This window comes from Enhydra lutris, unplaced genomic scaffold (genome assembly GCF_002288905.1).
Source record: "Enhydra lutris kenyoni isolate GAN:26980312 unplaced genomic scaffold, ASM228890v2 scaffoldscaffold10, whole genome shotgun sequence".
Lineage (NCBI taxonomy): Eukaryota > Metazoa > Chordata > Mammalia > Carnivora > Mustelidae > Enhydra > Enhydra lutris.
In genome coordinates, this window is record NW_019154094.1 from 26,800,578 (window position 1) to 26,815,795 (window position 15,218).

Here is a 15,218-nt window from a genome sequence, read left to right on the forward strand (position 1 = left end):
GTGTTACATGGGTGAAACCTTAGTCACTATAGTTTTAAACTACTTGTTTCTTACCAAGGAAAATAATATTCTTGAAGTAGTCTTACCTTCCTCTGTAGGAAACATACCCTGTGTAAAAAAAAAAAATAAAATAAAAAAAAAAAAGGAAGGAAAAAAAAGTATTTTTCACCTATTTTAATGATTAGCAACTAGGGTTCTGGACCATAAGGGGTCGGCACCTGACTTTCCCACTTACCACATATTGATCTTGGGCAAATTACTTCTATTTTTCTAGAGCTCAGTTGCCTCATTTGTAAAATGGGGGAAATTCTAATAGCCATATCATGTGGTTTTTGAGAGAATTCAATGAATTCAAACCTGTATGTGCTTAGGACAATGGCAGACAAATTGTAAGCATATGATATGTGTGCACTATTATTTTTGTTAGGACTGATAAATCAAGTTACTAATTTTTCCATGCAGAACTCTTATCTCCCTTCCCTGGACTGGCCCACAATCTTGAACTGGCTGTGTTCTGGTACATGTCACAGTATATAATGCTTTTTCTGTTTCTTTGCCCTTATCTGCCAGTGTACGTGGAGATTCTCCTGAAAAGGGACACTATTCTTAGCACAGGGCCAGGGACATCAGTGGACCAAAAGGGCAATTCTTTGGCAAATGTGCTGACATTCTTCCCTCTGGTGCTCAATCAGTGTTGCTCCCCTTGTCCCACTCAGAAGCCTCTTCAACACAGCATTCTAGGACTCACTGACAGTAGATTAGGACCAAAGAGTTCAAGATGCAAAAGTATTTTTTACCCATAGAATACTTGCTCATCAAATGAGCAACATAAATTTCCTTTGTCTGTTTCTTTATTATTTTTTAAATTTAAAAGCAATTTTGAGAATAGTTTTAGGCTTATAAAACAATTGAGAGGGAGGTTCAGAGATTTCCTAAACCCCCAGCCTCCACGCATGTATGGCCTCTTCCGTTATAAACATCACTTCCATTATAAACCAGATGGTGCCTTTTTTTTTTTAAACTAAAGATGAACCTAACTTCGTTCCAAGATGTGTAGTTTGCATCTGCAGATCTTGTCGTTGACTTCCTGGCAAAATGTAGGGGTATAATACTTTCTGTTTTCCCATTCTCCATCTCTTACTTAAATTTGTCCCATGGTTTATTTTTAATTATGTGTCATTCCTTTGTTGAGCTCTATCTATTAAATGTGAGACATGATAGTTTCAAGATGAATGAATGATCTCTTTCCTCAAGAAGGTAAATATTAATATTATTAATTATAAATGTAATTATAATTAATATTATTAAGTACTAAGCTATAACTGTATGACTAATTTTGTGTGTATTAATCTCCCTGTTATATTGGCAGCTCTGTGGCCCCCTTAGGACATGGGACAAATTACCCCATCTCTCTAAATCCAAGCTTCTTTTTACAAAATGAAGATAGTAGTACCTTTCTCATAGGTACCTATTTCACAGAGTTGTTGTAAGAATTAAGTGAGAATATACACCCAGTGATTTTCTCTTATAATATCGATATCAATTGTATTTAATCAATTATTTGTAATATGTAATATCTGCTTAACTCAACTGGGGCCTCTGAGTGTTGTTATTATGCGTGCCTTGTTCCCCTTGATAGCTGTTTTCAGCCACTATGTCTGATACAGTGTGAACTCAATTACTGTTAATCACTATTAAGTGAATCTGGAAGTAATTGCAAAGATGGGATTCAAGCTATGTGTATGTCTGGCTTCTTTAGTTTGAGAGACACTGTGAGAAGAAAGTTTATAAACTTGTTTTGTAAATTTTATTATGTAGGAGTACTTTGTATCTGTTATACATTTTAATGTATTTTTTATGTAGGAGTATCTTGTATTTGGATCAATTTTTCTTTTTTTGAGCAATAGCCCTTATAAGCCACCTAATAACTTGACAAAAAATAAAATTCATTTCTGATATGACATCTATGAAATATTATCTTTAAGGATACACAGATGTTTAAAACTATATATTTGATGATATATATTCATATAGATAGAGGTCTTACCTGGCTATCTATTATCTATCTATCTACCATTTGTTGATAAAAGGAAGGATTCCCTTTGTTTTCATGATTACACAATGGAATTGTACAAAAATTATTAAAAAAATAACAGTTTTGTTCAGATTTATTTTAGGGGGAGGATGGCAGAGGGAGAGGGAGAGAGAGAATCTTAAGTAGGCTCCACAGAGCCTGATCTTACAACCCTGAGATGATGACCTGAGCCAAAGTCAAGAGTCCATGATGCTTAACCTACTGAGCCACCCAGGTGCCTCTCAGATTTTTCCTTAAATGGCTGAATAATCCTCATGGTTGTATTTCCTACATAAGCAACTTTTTCAAAATGAGCTTGGTATATTTATGACTTAAAAGTTTTTAATAAGAGAAACCTATGTATCATTGATTACTAAAAATTGAAGTGATTTTCTCGGAAGATGGAAGACTGTGTTGGTCATGTAATCTCGGGCCTTTGATTTGTGTTGTTTGACAGGAAATCAGTAGCATATTATATAATGGAAGGGGCAATAGTTTAGTGTTACCCAACCCAGCTCCCCACCCCTGCTTTTCAGATTCCGGGAAGAGTTCTACTTGTTTGCTCTCCTTTAGTGCAGGTGTCCTCAACAAATTTTTTGCACCATGGAAGCCTGATGAAGCCTATGGACCCCTTCTTAGAATAATGTTTTAAATGCATGAAATAAAATGCATAGGAAACCAATTACATACAGTTAGCAAAATATTTGAAATTTTTTGATAAAGCAACCCATGTGCATATTTATCAATAAGTTAAATAAGACCTAGAAATTGAATATGAATAATAGGTTAAGAGTAAACAGTATTGATACTAGTACAGCATTGTATGTTAACTCTACTGGAATTAAAATAAAATTAAAATAAAAAAGAAGAAATAATATTTTGAGACATCAGTGACAATTATAGTGTGATATGAAAACACCCGTGATTTCTGGTCTTCACAAAATCATGTGTTGTTGCCAATACCAGTACTGTGATATTGCCTATATTTATGATTGAAGGGAATTCTAAATTTTAGTTAGAGATCAGTGAAATCAAAATAATTCTGCTTTAGTTAGGTGCTAGAGGGAGATAAGATGGTGTTAGCTTGGTTTTTGTCCCTATATAAGACTTTTGAATAGGTCTGTTCCTTTCCTTCCCATGTGCCCATTTGGCAGAACACTTCACTTGAAGTAACAGGATTTTTTTAATGACATTAATATTCACCCAGATAGTGTTAAGGAAAAAAAAAAAAAGATGAACGAGTATCTGAACCTTACTAAAAAGAAAGAAAAAAGACTTTCTTATGAGCCTGGTTATGTTTACTAATTGTAAATGAACTGTACCAAGTTCTAGTTCATTACTGCATTTATTTTTGTGTTGTTCAGTGAGACCTAAAGAAGCTTTTGAAGCCAGAGAAAGACCAAAGTTATCTGATGAAGGAGGAAGCATACACACAGCCCAAGCTATCACTCAGCAATATGAATGTAAGATCAAAAATGGTACTTTGGGCAAGAGTTGAATGAATTTTTAATATTTATCAATTTTTATTAAGGATGCAGCTTGGTTTTGCAAAGACAATGTCATGTTTCAAGTATTTTCTTCTCTGTTTCTTTTTCTCAGGGCTCTAGAAATGTCAGTTGTTCAAAAATAATACTGCCCCACCATTTACAACTCAGTTCATGGGAATTTATATTTTTCTTTAAAATGAAAAGTATATAATTCTTAAGAATGAAAAATACATTGATTAATCTCATACTATTCTTTAAAAGACATGTTCTCCTTTTGCTAGTGAAATCTTATCTTACAACATGAGGATGCTTAGATTCCATTTCATTTCAATTTGACAATATTTATGACCACTTACTGTTGCCAGACACTGTGTGGATAAGTAGGGAAACAGAGAAAAGAACAAGAAACCACACATTCCCTGGTGGTTTCAAAAGGGTCAGGTAAAAGGAGGAAGAGACCTAAAAAGTAAGCCATAAGAAAAAAAAAATAAATTAGTATTAATAATAGTGGTTGTTATCGGGTGCTTGGTACTTTTCATTCATTTTTGCCCATTCAGGAAAGTAGCCTTCATCTGGAAATAACAGAAAATTCCAACTCAAGCTGGCTTTAAAAATAAGGTAATGTATTTCTCGTGTGCCAGTTCATAACTAGGGCGGTTCAATGATGATCAAATCCATGTCCCAACATCTCTTATAACAGATTTTTTCTCCATTTTTTTGGAGAGCTAGGTGTATAGCTCTGTTATCTGTCTGGTAACAAACTTTATGGTGACAAGATGGCTTCCGCACTTTCAGGCATCACATGAAACTTGACAGCATCTGGAGGAGAAGTTAGTGGCCAAAGAACAGAACCAAAATAAAACAAAACAAAATAAATCAACTAGCCATCTACCTTCTCCCAAGTGAAATGAAACAAAATAAAGATCTTTACCGGAATGATGCAGATGACACCCACCCTGAGTCTTATTGTCCTCACAGCCTCTTTGTACACCATTTAAGTGTGTGTCTAAGCTGGGGGGCAGCTTGTTGAAGACACCAGCGGAATTCTAAAACTGTTTTACATCTGGCAGTTCATCCGGAGCAGAAGCATTTTTACTGATGGGGAAAGGGAGAAAGCCACGTTTATCAAAATATTTTCCTCACTTTTAATAAGGCAAAGATAAAATGAAGGAGTTGTTTGCGTCTCTTACAAACCTTAGATTTCCTTTTCCCATAAGCCCCTAAATAAGTTGTAGTTTAACACATGAGATGCAGAGAGATTTAATTTAAACCCTATGCTGCTTTTCCCTTTCTAAATGGTCAGCTGATTGTCTCCCTAAGAGATGGAAACAAACTACACACAACAATTTCTCCCTAGCAACTACTGCTTCCAGAACCTACTGGAGAATACGATTGACCTCGTTTTAGTTCATCAAAGTCCGAAAAATACTCAGCCCCAATTCCTCGACCTATCACTTCTAATACTTTGATGTTAGTTAACATACTTCCCCAGATAAAGTCATTTAGATTTTTTCTAAAGGTAAATTTAAAAAATTAAAATAAGTTATTTAATCCATGCCAGTGGCGTGTACACGGTTCCTGTGTTTCCAGCTGAGCAAAGAGCTTGATTGTTGCCCCAGCAACCTGGGTGCTATCCTTGAGGTCTCTGTCTCCTTCGTCCCCAGCACCAATTTACCAGGAAGTCCTGACAGTTCTAATACTCATTGTATTCTCCAGTTTCTCTTCCCATTTACATTGTCATTCTTTTAATTCTTACTTTGGCTGCCATAAGCCCTTCTCCTACCTGCTGTCCACCTTTACCTCCTTTCCAATCCACATTGCTCCCAGGATGGTCTTCTTATTTATTTATTTATTTATTTAAATATTTTATTTATTTATTTGACAGAGAAAGATCACAAGTAGGCAGAGAGGCAGAGAGAGAAAAGGAAGCAGGCTCCTTGCTGAGCAGAGAGCCGAATGCAGGCCTGGATCCCAGGACCCTGAGATCACGACCCGAGCTGAAGGCAGAAGCTTAACCCACTGAGCCACTCAGGCACCCCAGGATGGTCTTTTTCAAAGGAAATCCAATCATGACCCCTCTGTGATTATTGCCATTTAGCATTTTCTTATCACCTGTAGCATAGCTACTTTCACATGCTGTTTAGTACCGTGTTCTGCCACTCTGGTTTAGTGTGTTGCCAGGCTCTGGTCAATGTCCCCCAGTGTATCTTTGCTTTACCAATGTTTGTTGATTACGTCTTATCAGACATTTCTTCAGAAATGATGTAAACCTATTTTTCTCTGAGCCCTGCTTACTTTAAAAAAGAGAACAAGGGTTGCCTGGGTGGCTTAGTTGGTTGAGGTTGAACGTCTGACTCTTGATTTTGGCTCAGGTCATGATCTCAGGGTGGTGAGATTGAGCCCCACATCAGGCTCTATGCTCAGTGCAGAGTCTACTTGAAGAATCTCTCCCTCCACTCCTCCCCCTACTGGGGCTCACTCTCTTCTCTCTGTGTCTCTCTAAAATAAATACATCTTTAAAAAAAAAGAACAAACCAAACTTATATTGAAGCACATTTCTCTTATTGAATTTAACATTGGACAATTTTAATAACTGTACAAATTCTTTTGCCTGGCTCTGGATCATTAGTTACTGTAAAATAAGTCCTTATGAAAACAAAGTGAAAGAACCAGAGAGCCTACCTGTATACTTAAATCTGCTAGGGAAAGTTGAGATAGAGGTTGTAAGGTAAATGCTACAAACCACAAAAAGACTGAATGTCTTGGTGGAAATTAACAGTTCAGATATTTGAGCCACTAAAGGGCTGTCATTAGACAGTACCTTTGTTTAACCCCCCAAGTTATTCATTTAGTTTCTCTGCTTGGTCATGCCAAATTCATGTAATGTCTATAGTTTCAATTGGACAGAAATACAGATGCTTATTATTACATATGTCTGAGTACCTTGAGGAACAATAAGCGTATTTGGGTAATCACAATTCCTTGAGCTTCATTACATTTCTTCTTGGATACTGGAAAAGTATTTGACTTTGTTTTCTCCTTATGTAACGTGAGGACTTAAAATCCTTCCTTACGCACTTTGTTACTGCTGTTTTCCTTCTGTGAGGTAGATGTTAAACATTCAGGTAATTTGTAAAGTATCATTTGACTACCTAGCTTTTCTGAACTCCAAGCTTTATAATTTTAGCTAAAACATTTTATTATTGTACACTAACAGGCTTCTGATCACTGATGTATAACTGAGATTAATTCATAATTGAAAAATACAATGGATGCAGTACCCGGAATGGCTATCTGAAGTATATTTGTTTCTGGCTTAAAGCTTTTACAGAGTGGTGTCTTTTAGTCTTTGTTAAATCCTACTATTTAAAGATTTAAGGGGACACATTTTTTAACATTTTAAATATAACAAGGAAAATCAAGGTCATGTCTAGGGTTGACGGTGGGGATCTACTTGCTGAATATGAGAAACAGGGCTGTATATAATGTAATTTTCTTGCTGAAGAGACGGTATGACCAGATAGGGATATTTGAAAATGAAAGTTAAATTTGACATCTAAATACCCTTTAGTTTGCAGATTTTTGATCTGTTTATTGGCCATGCAAAAATATGTTGCTATTTCATAATCTGGTCATAGCTGATTCTGCCATTAGAGTTATCCCTCACCCCATGCTTTGGTGTGATATGTTTTATTTTCAAGTTCTCGTTTCACAAAGATCAACAACAAAAAAAATAAGATATCTACTTCCTCCCTCCATGGTCCATGTTTTTTGTTAGCCAACTTTAACAGGACGATATTAAAATGATTAATCCTTATAACTCGCTTGTGTCTTAAGTGACTGGAAATTATAGGAGCTGGACTCCAACTGCTATCTGTTAAATACGAATGCAGTATATTACAGACTTATAATTCATCCTGAACTATTTAATCACTACAATCTGTAGATGAGTTGGCTTCTGAATTTTTGCCCAATGTCATAATTAAGTCCTCCTTCCTATTCGAGCCACCATGACCAGCTGAAGATAGGTGTTGAGAGAAACTAGGTAAATGAATAATAGTTTTAAATATGCATCATCTGCATGACTTCTCTAAACTTTCCACAGCTCCTTCAATTTCAGTTGTCAAAATGAGTGCCAGTGAGGGGTTATTGGTTATCTACCTTCAAGTGTATTTCAGAGCAGAGACCCTAATGGGAAAGCACTGGATTTGGAATCAGAACACCTGGAATGAGACCTAGTCCTGGTATTCATTACCCATAAGACTTAAGACCGATTATCTAGACATCTCTGACTTAATGTTCTTCATCTATAGAAAAAAAGCATACTAAGGCCTTCTGCACATGGCTGTCATGCAAGCAAATTGAGGTACAAAACTTTGGAAAAACTGTCACCTGTAAGCCAGAGGTAAGGTGTGAGGACTCTGTAAGATGCTTGTCCTTGGTTCACTCATAGGAACTTCTAGTAGATGTTGTAGTGTGAAATTTAAAAGCACAAAATTGGAAAAAACCTGAATATCCAAAAGTGGAAATTGGTTGTATATATCTTATTACTTTGCTAGTGGAATACTATGTGTAGCATCATCAAAGTGATGCTATACATCCATATTCATCCGGAAAGGAATGCATATTCATTTACAAGTAAGAAGAACACAGTATTAAATATAATGCATAATCAGATTTTATTAAAATTACTAATTTATTACTAATTGCTAATTTTATATGTGTCCATACAAACACACATACAAACATTGACTCATGAATATAGAAGAAAGATGGAAAGTGGCTATCTCTTGATGTTGGGATTTGGAATGATTTTGGCTATTCACATCTTCTGAGTTTTCTGAAATAAACAGAATATTTACATAAAGACACACGCGCACACACACACACACACACACACACACACACACACAATTCCAGTTTCAATCCAGAGGCTTTCTATAATATCTGATAACTCCTTCTTTCTCCTACCCCTTAATATCCAGTTTATGGTCAAGGCATGGGGGCCAGCCAGCCCTTTCTTGGATGCTAGGACCTTTGTTTCCATTGCCCTGGCAACCAGTGTCCCAATTCAGAAGTCATTCTTCCTCATCTGTGGACACAACAAGCTTCTAACTAGTCCCTCTGTTTCCACCCTTCCCCTCAATTTGTTCCAATCCGTCTTCATAAAGATCCTCAAATCACAAATGTTTCTAGAGCAGAGAGTTGATTCTGTTACCTTTAGGTCCTGCCTGCTCTCCCGACATCAGCCTCCAATATATCTGATCATTTCTCTCTGTCTTAGGATATTTGGTTTATGCTCTTCAGCCTGGGATTCACAGCCTTTTTAAATACAGCCAAGGTTTATTTCCTGCTCTCCCATACATACCCTTCACCCAGCCCAACATAACTACTGTTCTCTGAGTTCCCTGGACTTTTCTGTCTCCACTTTAGATCATCGTATTCATCAAGCCTGTAATGTTAATGCCTATTAAAACCCTACAAGTGATTTATATAGCTCGGCTCAACTCCCCCTTTTTCAGAATTCTAGGTGTACTTTTTCCTACCCCTGAATCTCTTAGGATTTTTGAAATGTATTCATATATTCATTCATTTATTCATATCACTTTTTTTTTTTTAGCAGCTGCTGTGTTTTAGGGGCTATCCAGATGCTCAAATACAGGGGTAAACAAGCCGGATATACTCTTGCCCTTGAGCAATTAACAATCTAATACTTAAACATTTCTGCTTTATTTAAATCTTTTGACTTATAGTGAACTTGCCTTAACTACCACCTTCCCCTGTAATCACACTTACACTGATTGTAGGCACCTTGAGGGTTATATATGTTTGCTTCTCCTAGAAACACTGTGTTGTCTGACAAATAGAAGACAGTCAACAAATGTATTGTTGAACGGGCAGAGAAGAGAACGGAATAAAGTATTTTATTCAAGGAACATTGTTTTGTATATATATATATATATAATGTATAGTTATGTATATCATATATAGTTATATATTATACATAATTTTATATAGTACACATGTAATTTTTAAAATATGTAGCTTTTTTCTGTTCAGTGTTTTTAAATTTAAGTTTAGAAAAAAATTAAAATTAAAAAATAAGTAAGTAAACAAAATGTAAATTTGGTTCCTATGGAACGTTATTGACCTCTCAATGATGAGAACAGGTTCTTTCTGCTGGTTGGTTCCAGGGGAATCCAAGATGAGACTAATTTCCTTAAGTTAAAACTGAGGCAGAGCACATTCTTCTGTTAGCAAGTTATGTTACAGTTCTCACACTTGATCATTTAGCCTGAAAGACCAAGACTAGAGAGTGCCTGTCTTTTAATAAATAGATGTTCACCTACAAGAATTTAGAGGCTTAACAGAATACCGAATTTGGACACTCAATATATTTATGACCTATAAATAAATACACTAAGCCTCTCGGTTGTGTTGTTACTTTAATTTTTAAAAAAGTCCTTAGCGTAATTTTCCTTCTTCACGGAATAAGTTACTCCCTTAAAAACTTCCCTTGGAAACATGAACTCCCTTACTATCTCTTTAATATGTCTATCTCTTTATGTTACAGTTTTTCCTCATTTTAAAATGAGACCATCAGTTGTTCTCTCTCTCTCTTTGAAAGGAAAAGGTCTGGTAATACATTAGAGGATATTTACACAAAAGGTCTGTTCTTTTAATAGACTATGTAAGGAATCTAAGTTAATATTTTTAGATGAATTTGACTGTTTTCAAGTGACTCCTTAGTATAATTGTTTTAATTCAAATCTGCTAAATCCATTAAAGACGAGACAAACCAAAAAGCACTGTTAAAATCCTAAGAGAAATCTGTATCTACCTAAGGAATTGGGTAGACCCATATGGTTTGGTATGTGAGAAACTTGGTACTGAAAGATTCCATCCAAATGGTTTGCGTACATTCCACTATGATTCAAATACAGCTTACTTACGAGCTCTCTCCTGTCTGAATCATATGGCAAACAGGATGTACTGTTGATGCTTTGTTTTCCGCAACTGAATTATAAGGTCCTTGGGCATGGGAGGCATAGTATATTATTTGTTTAACTCTGTGCCTTGCAGGAAATCAAAACATTTGTTGTTTTTGGTTTACTTAATTTCATATTATATTGTACTAGTTTTATGGTATGAATGGCTTATCTTATCAATCTGATTTCTCATGTATTATAAGAAATTAGTTTTAAGACACATGCATAGAGTGGCGTTTTTTTCCTTTTTATTAACTGTGGCCAGAATATAACTTTTGATATTTTTTTTTCTCCAGAAGAGGTTATTTATATGTACTTTGTATGTACATTTATATTCAAGATGTTTAGTATTAGCACCTATCTTTTGGTAACTCCCAAAGAAATTTATTTTCCCATCTGTCATGTTGACTATTCTAAATATTAAAAAGAAAATAAAGTTAGTAAGTGAAGAGAGCTAAAATGCAGACTTTTCCTTTCCTATTGTCTGTTACTTGAGATTGGACAACACAAAGCACCTTTCTTACCTTCTCCAATGTAATTATTTCTTTCCAAATCCCTATTGGTGTGGAAATTCAGCTCAAGAGAAGAATTTCCTGATGTCTTATTTAATACTACGCCTCTATGAGTTGTCCTCTCTATTTTTTCTTGAAGTTAGACACTGGCAAAACTACTGTCATTGCCCTTGCTTTTCGTCTTTGCTGCACATTTACTTTTAGACAGGCTTAAATAATGGCTAAAATGGTTGAAGTGATTTATGTCTGTAGAGTGATGTCTTCATTTGCTGTATTCACATTTCTTTTTTTACTAATGGTCTGGTGAACACCTAGTGTAGGTGCGTTTTATTAGAGAGTATATTCCCTCTAAATGCTGTTCCTAAGATGAAAGAAATGGGCCATAATCATATAAAAATAAAGTATCTCTTTGTAGAATTTACAAGAAATGGAATGTCCTTATTCCTGAGGCATAGAACATAAGGGACTTTTTTCTCTCACTCGAAGATTGCTCTTTCTGCTAATGTTGATTAAGTGGACCACGTCAACGCTGTTGTGACGTATAGAAAACGAATGTGTCTATTGAACATCTCAACTGAAAAGAGTAAATCTCTTGAAGTTTCGAGTTATCTACAATTTTCTTCTTCCTGCTAAGACAGGGGAGATGGCTTCCAGTCTGTACAGATTGCTTCACTCCTAGTTCATAAAATTGCAATTAATAATGGTGAGCTAAGATCATTCTGGACTTGATGTACTGCCCTATCATGGTTGAAAGAGAGTCCTTAAATCTGCTGTTTAACAACTTATAGGGACTTTGCTCTGATTAATTCATCTGGTCATAGTTTCAAGGCTGACACGGCATCTTATAGGCCTTCCATTCCATTGGGATCAACATCATCATTTTATAAGAAATGAGCTTACTGCTTTATAGGCTTAGTTGGAGAGAAATTTCAAACGTCAGCTGTAGGACGTGCCACTGGAATTTAATTTGTTGACCTATGAGAACACAGAATATTTCATCTTTTACTGAACTTTCTAAACATAAAATAAGGTTATCAGAGAATCAAAATGATTCTGACCCTTGAACTTCAGTAGAAGGCCAATACATTTAAAGTAAGTACTCTCCTTCCTGAAATGTTCAGCGCTCCATCAATAGTACACGTCAGGTTCTTAAGAAAATACGCTCTCTTATGGAGAAGAGCACTGGAAGTCAGATCATGCGTACTGGCTCATGGAGTAAGCATCATTTGGGGGCCACACAGCATCTGTTCTCCCTCTATTCTGGTGCTGGATTACCCGGAATTCCCTTTGAAGAAGCAACTCCATCCTTTTAGGTGCAGTCTTGTGGAATTGGCAGTTAGGGTTCCCTGCCTTGCCTACCCACAAGGGGGACTCGTAGCCAAAGCTAATGAGCTTTCTTCCTTGGGATTTGGAGTCTTGAGTGTAAGAGGACAGAAGAGTATGTAGAGCCAATTTGTTCTAGGAGTGGCGACCCAAGTATGTTGTTCAGTCTTGCTATCTGGATCACGAGAGCTAGATTGGTTTCTACCCATTCTGGACCTGGATTTTCCCTCTAGACTATAAACTACCTCCAAGCCTAAATTCCTCATTTTATTAGTTTAACTAGAATCACTGTCTGTTACTTTTTTCTCAAGAACTATGTGATGAATAATTTTATGTGTCACTTGGCTAGGCTAAGGGATACCCGGGTAGCTGGTAAAATATTATTTTGGGAGTGCCCATGAGGGTGTTTCAGGAATAGATTAACATTTGAATTTGTAGTCTGATTTTTTTTTTTTTTTTAATAAGCTTTCACTAGGGTGGGTAGGCATCATCCAACCTGTTAGATGAAAACACCAGAAGAAAGGCAAATTTGCTCTCTTCATTTGAACTAGAATATCCATCTCTTGTGCCCTTGGACCCTTGTACTCCTGTTTCTTGGAACTTGTTACTTGGACCAGGATTTGCATCATTGGCTCGCAGAAATTGGGACTTGGTTGAGCACTATACTCAGGAAAGGTTGGCTATATACAGAAATCGGGACTTGGTTGAGCACTAAAGTCAGGAAAGGTTGGCTGTATACAGAAACTGGGACTTGGTTGAGCACTATATACAGGAAAGGTCGGCTTTCCTGAGCCTCCAGTTTATAGACAATTGAACATAAGACTTCTCAGCCTCCATAATTGTGTGAGCCAGTCTCTCATCATAATAAATCTATCTATCTATCTATCTATCTATCATCTATCTATCCATCCATCCATCCATTCTATTTGCTTTATTTCCCTGGAGAACCCTGACTAATAAAAACTATTAAAGCTTTTTTATAATTATTTTGAAATTATTATATTTTGGAAGTAATTGTGTTGTCCTTTGTTAGTCTCTTACCTTACATTCTTTTTTTTTTTTTTTAATTTATTTGACAGAGTGAGAGAGATCACAAGTAGGCAGAACAGCAGGCAGAGAGAGATGGGGAAGCCGGCTCCCTGCTGAGCAGAGAGGCCGATGCGGGGCTCGATCCCAGGACCCTGAGATCATGACCTGAGCTGAAGGCAGAGGCTTAACCCACTGAGCCACCCAGGTGCCCCTACCTTACATTCTTTTAAGAATCAAATGTAGTGGGATATTTTTACTACTATAAAATATATCTTTTGCAGGCATTTCCAGGGTAATTACTGCATTGGAATCCAAAATGCTGACCAAGGTCTATGAAAGGTTTGAAGCTCTGTTCCTGAACAAGCTCTCCAGACTCATTTAATGCCAACCTTCCTTTGGGTCAAGATGTTCCAGACACTTTTGTTTTCATTCACTTAATTCACCAAGAACATGACATGTTCTTTCCTGCCTTAGTCCTTTACCTGCAATTTTATCTCATTTCTTTCACTCTCCCCATCCACAAATGCCTTTCCATTCTTAGGTCTAAGCAAAATCTCTAGCAGACTTCCCCCATCAGCCTTAGAGTGAATAACTGATCTCATATGTCCTCTTGCTCAATTGATAGTCTTCATGGGGTTGCCTCATAGACATTTCACACTTAATTTGACCCACCCAGATCTTCTGATTCTTTCGCTTTCATCAAGTTTTTCTCTCATTCTTCTCCATTCAGCATTATTGTCATGCAGTGTCTCAAACCAGAAGTCAGCCTTGACTCCTCTCTTTGTATTGCCCCACACGAACGCACCACTGAATTCAGTTGGCTCTGTCTCCCAAATAGATCCCCATCCCTATTCTCCCACTTTCACCTTCGAAGTTTTCTCCTATCCCAGTTATCATCTTGTGCTTGGTCAACTGCAATGTCTTCTAATTTATTTCTGCCTGCACTCTTGGCTTCATACAATATAAGTGACTGTATGTTCCCCTGCTTGGAATCAACATGGCTTCTAATTCCAATTAGGAAAAAAATATCCAAATTCCTGACTGTGGCCAACAAGGTCCTACATTATTTCCAACTGAAGTACCTTCCTTTTCCTCCTTCCCTCCCTCTGTCCTTTCCTTCCCTCCAGCCATGCTGAGCCATACTATTTAGACAGACTCTTATCCCTACTGGAATGCTTTTTCCAGATTCGGCACCACTGGCTCCCTCTGGTCTTTTAGGTCTTGACTGAAATATTTCTCCCTCAGAACTTCTTCTGATTATAAAGAATAATTCCCATGCCAATCTCTATCACATCATCTTGCTTCAAAACTTCCAAATAGTTACCCTTGTTAAATTAATCACGTTCCTGTACTTAGTGTTTTCTTATTTATACGACTTGAGAGGATATAATTGCACATCTGATTTTCCCTTTCAACTGTGTTTAAAAACAAAACAACATTCTAGTTGGCTGTTACTTTTTACTCACCTGTGTTTTGGTTATTAGGGAACACATTTTTACAAGCTAATGAAGAGTACAGGAATAAGAGCTAATGATTCAATTTTGTGGGTATACATAGTACAAGGCCTTTCAAGATATGTTATTTGTGGCGGTTAATAATTGAAAGGATATTAGCATGTCTTAATTTTTAAGGTAGATGCAAGCCCCTTTAGAAATGAGAATTATCGGGGCACCTGGGTGGCTCAGTGGTTAAAGCCTCTGCCTTCGGCTCAGGTCATGATCTCAGGGTCCTGGGATCGGGCCCCGCATCGGGCTCTCTGCTCAGTGGAGAGCCTGCTTCCTCCTCTCTCTCTCTCTCTCTCTCT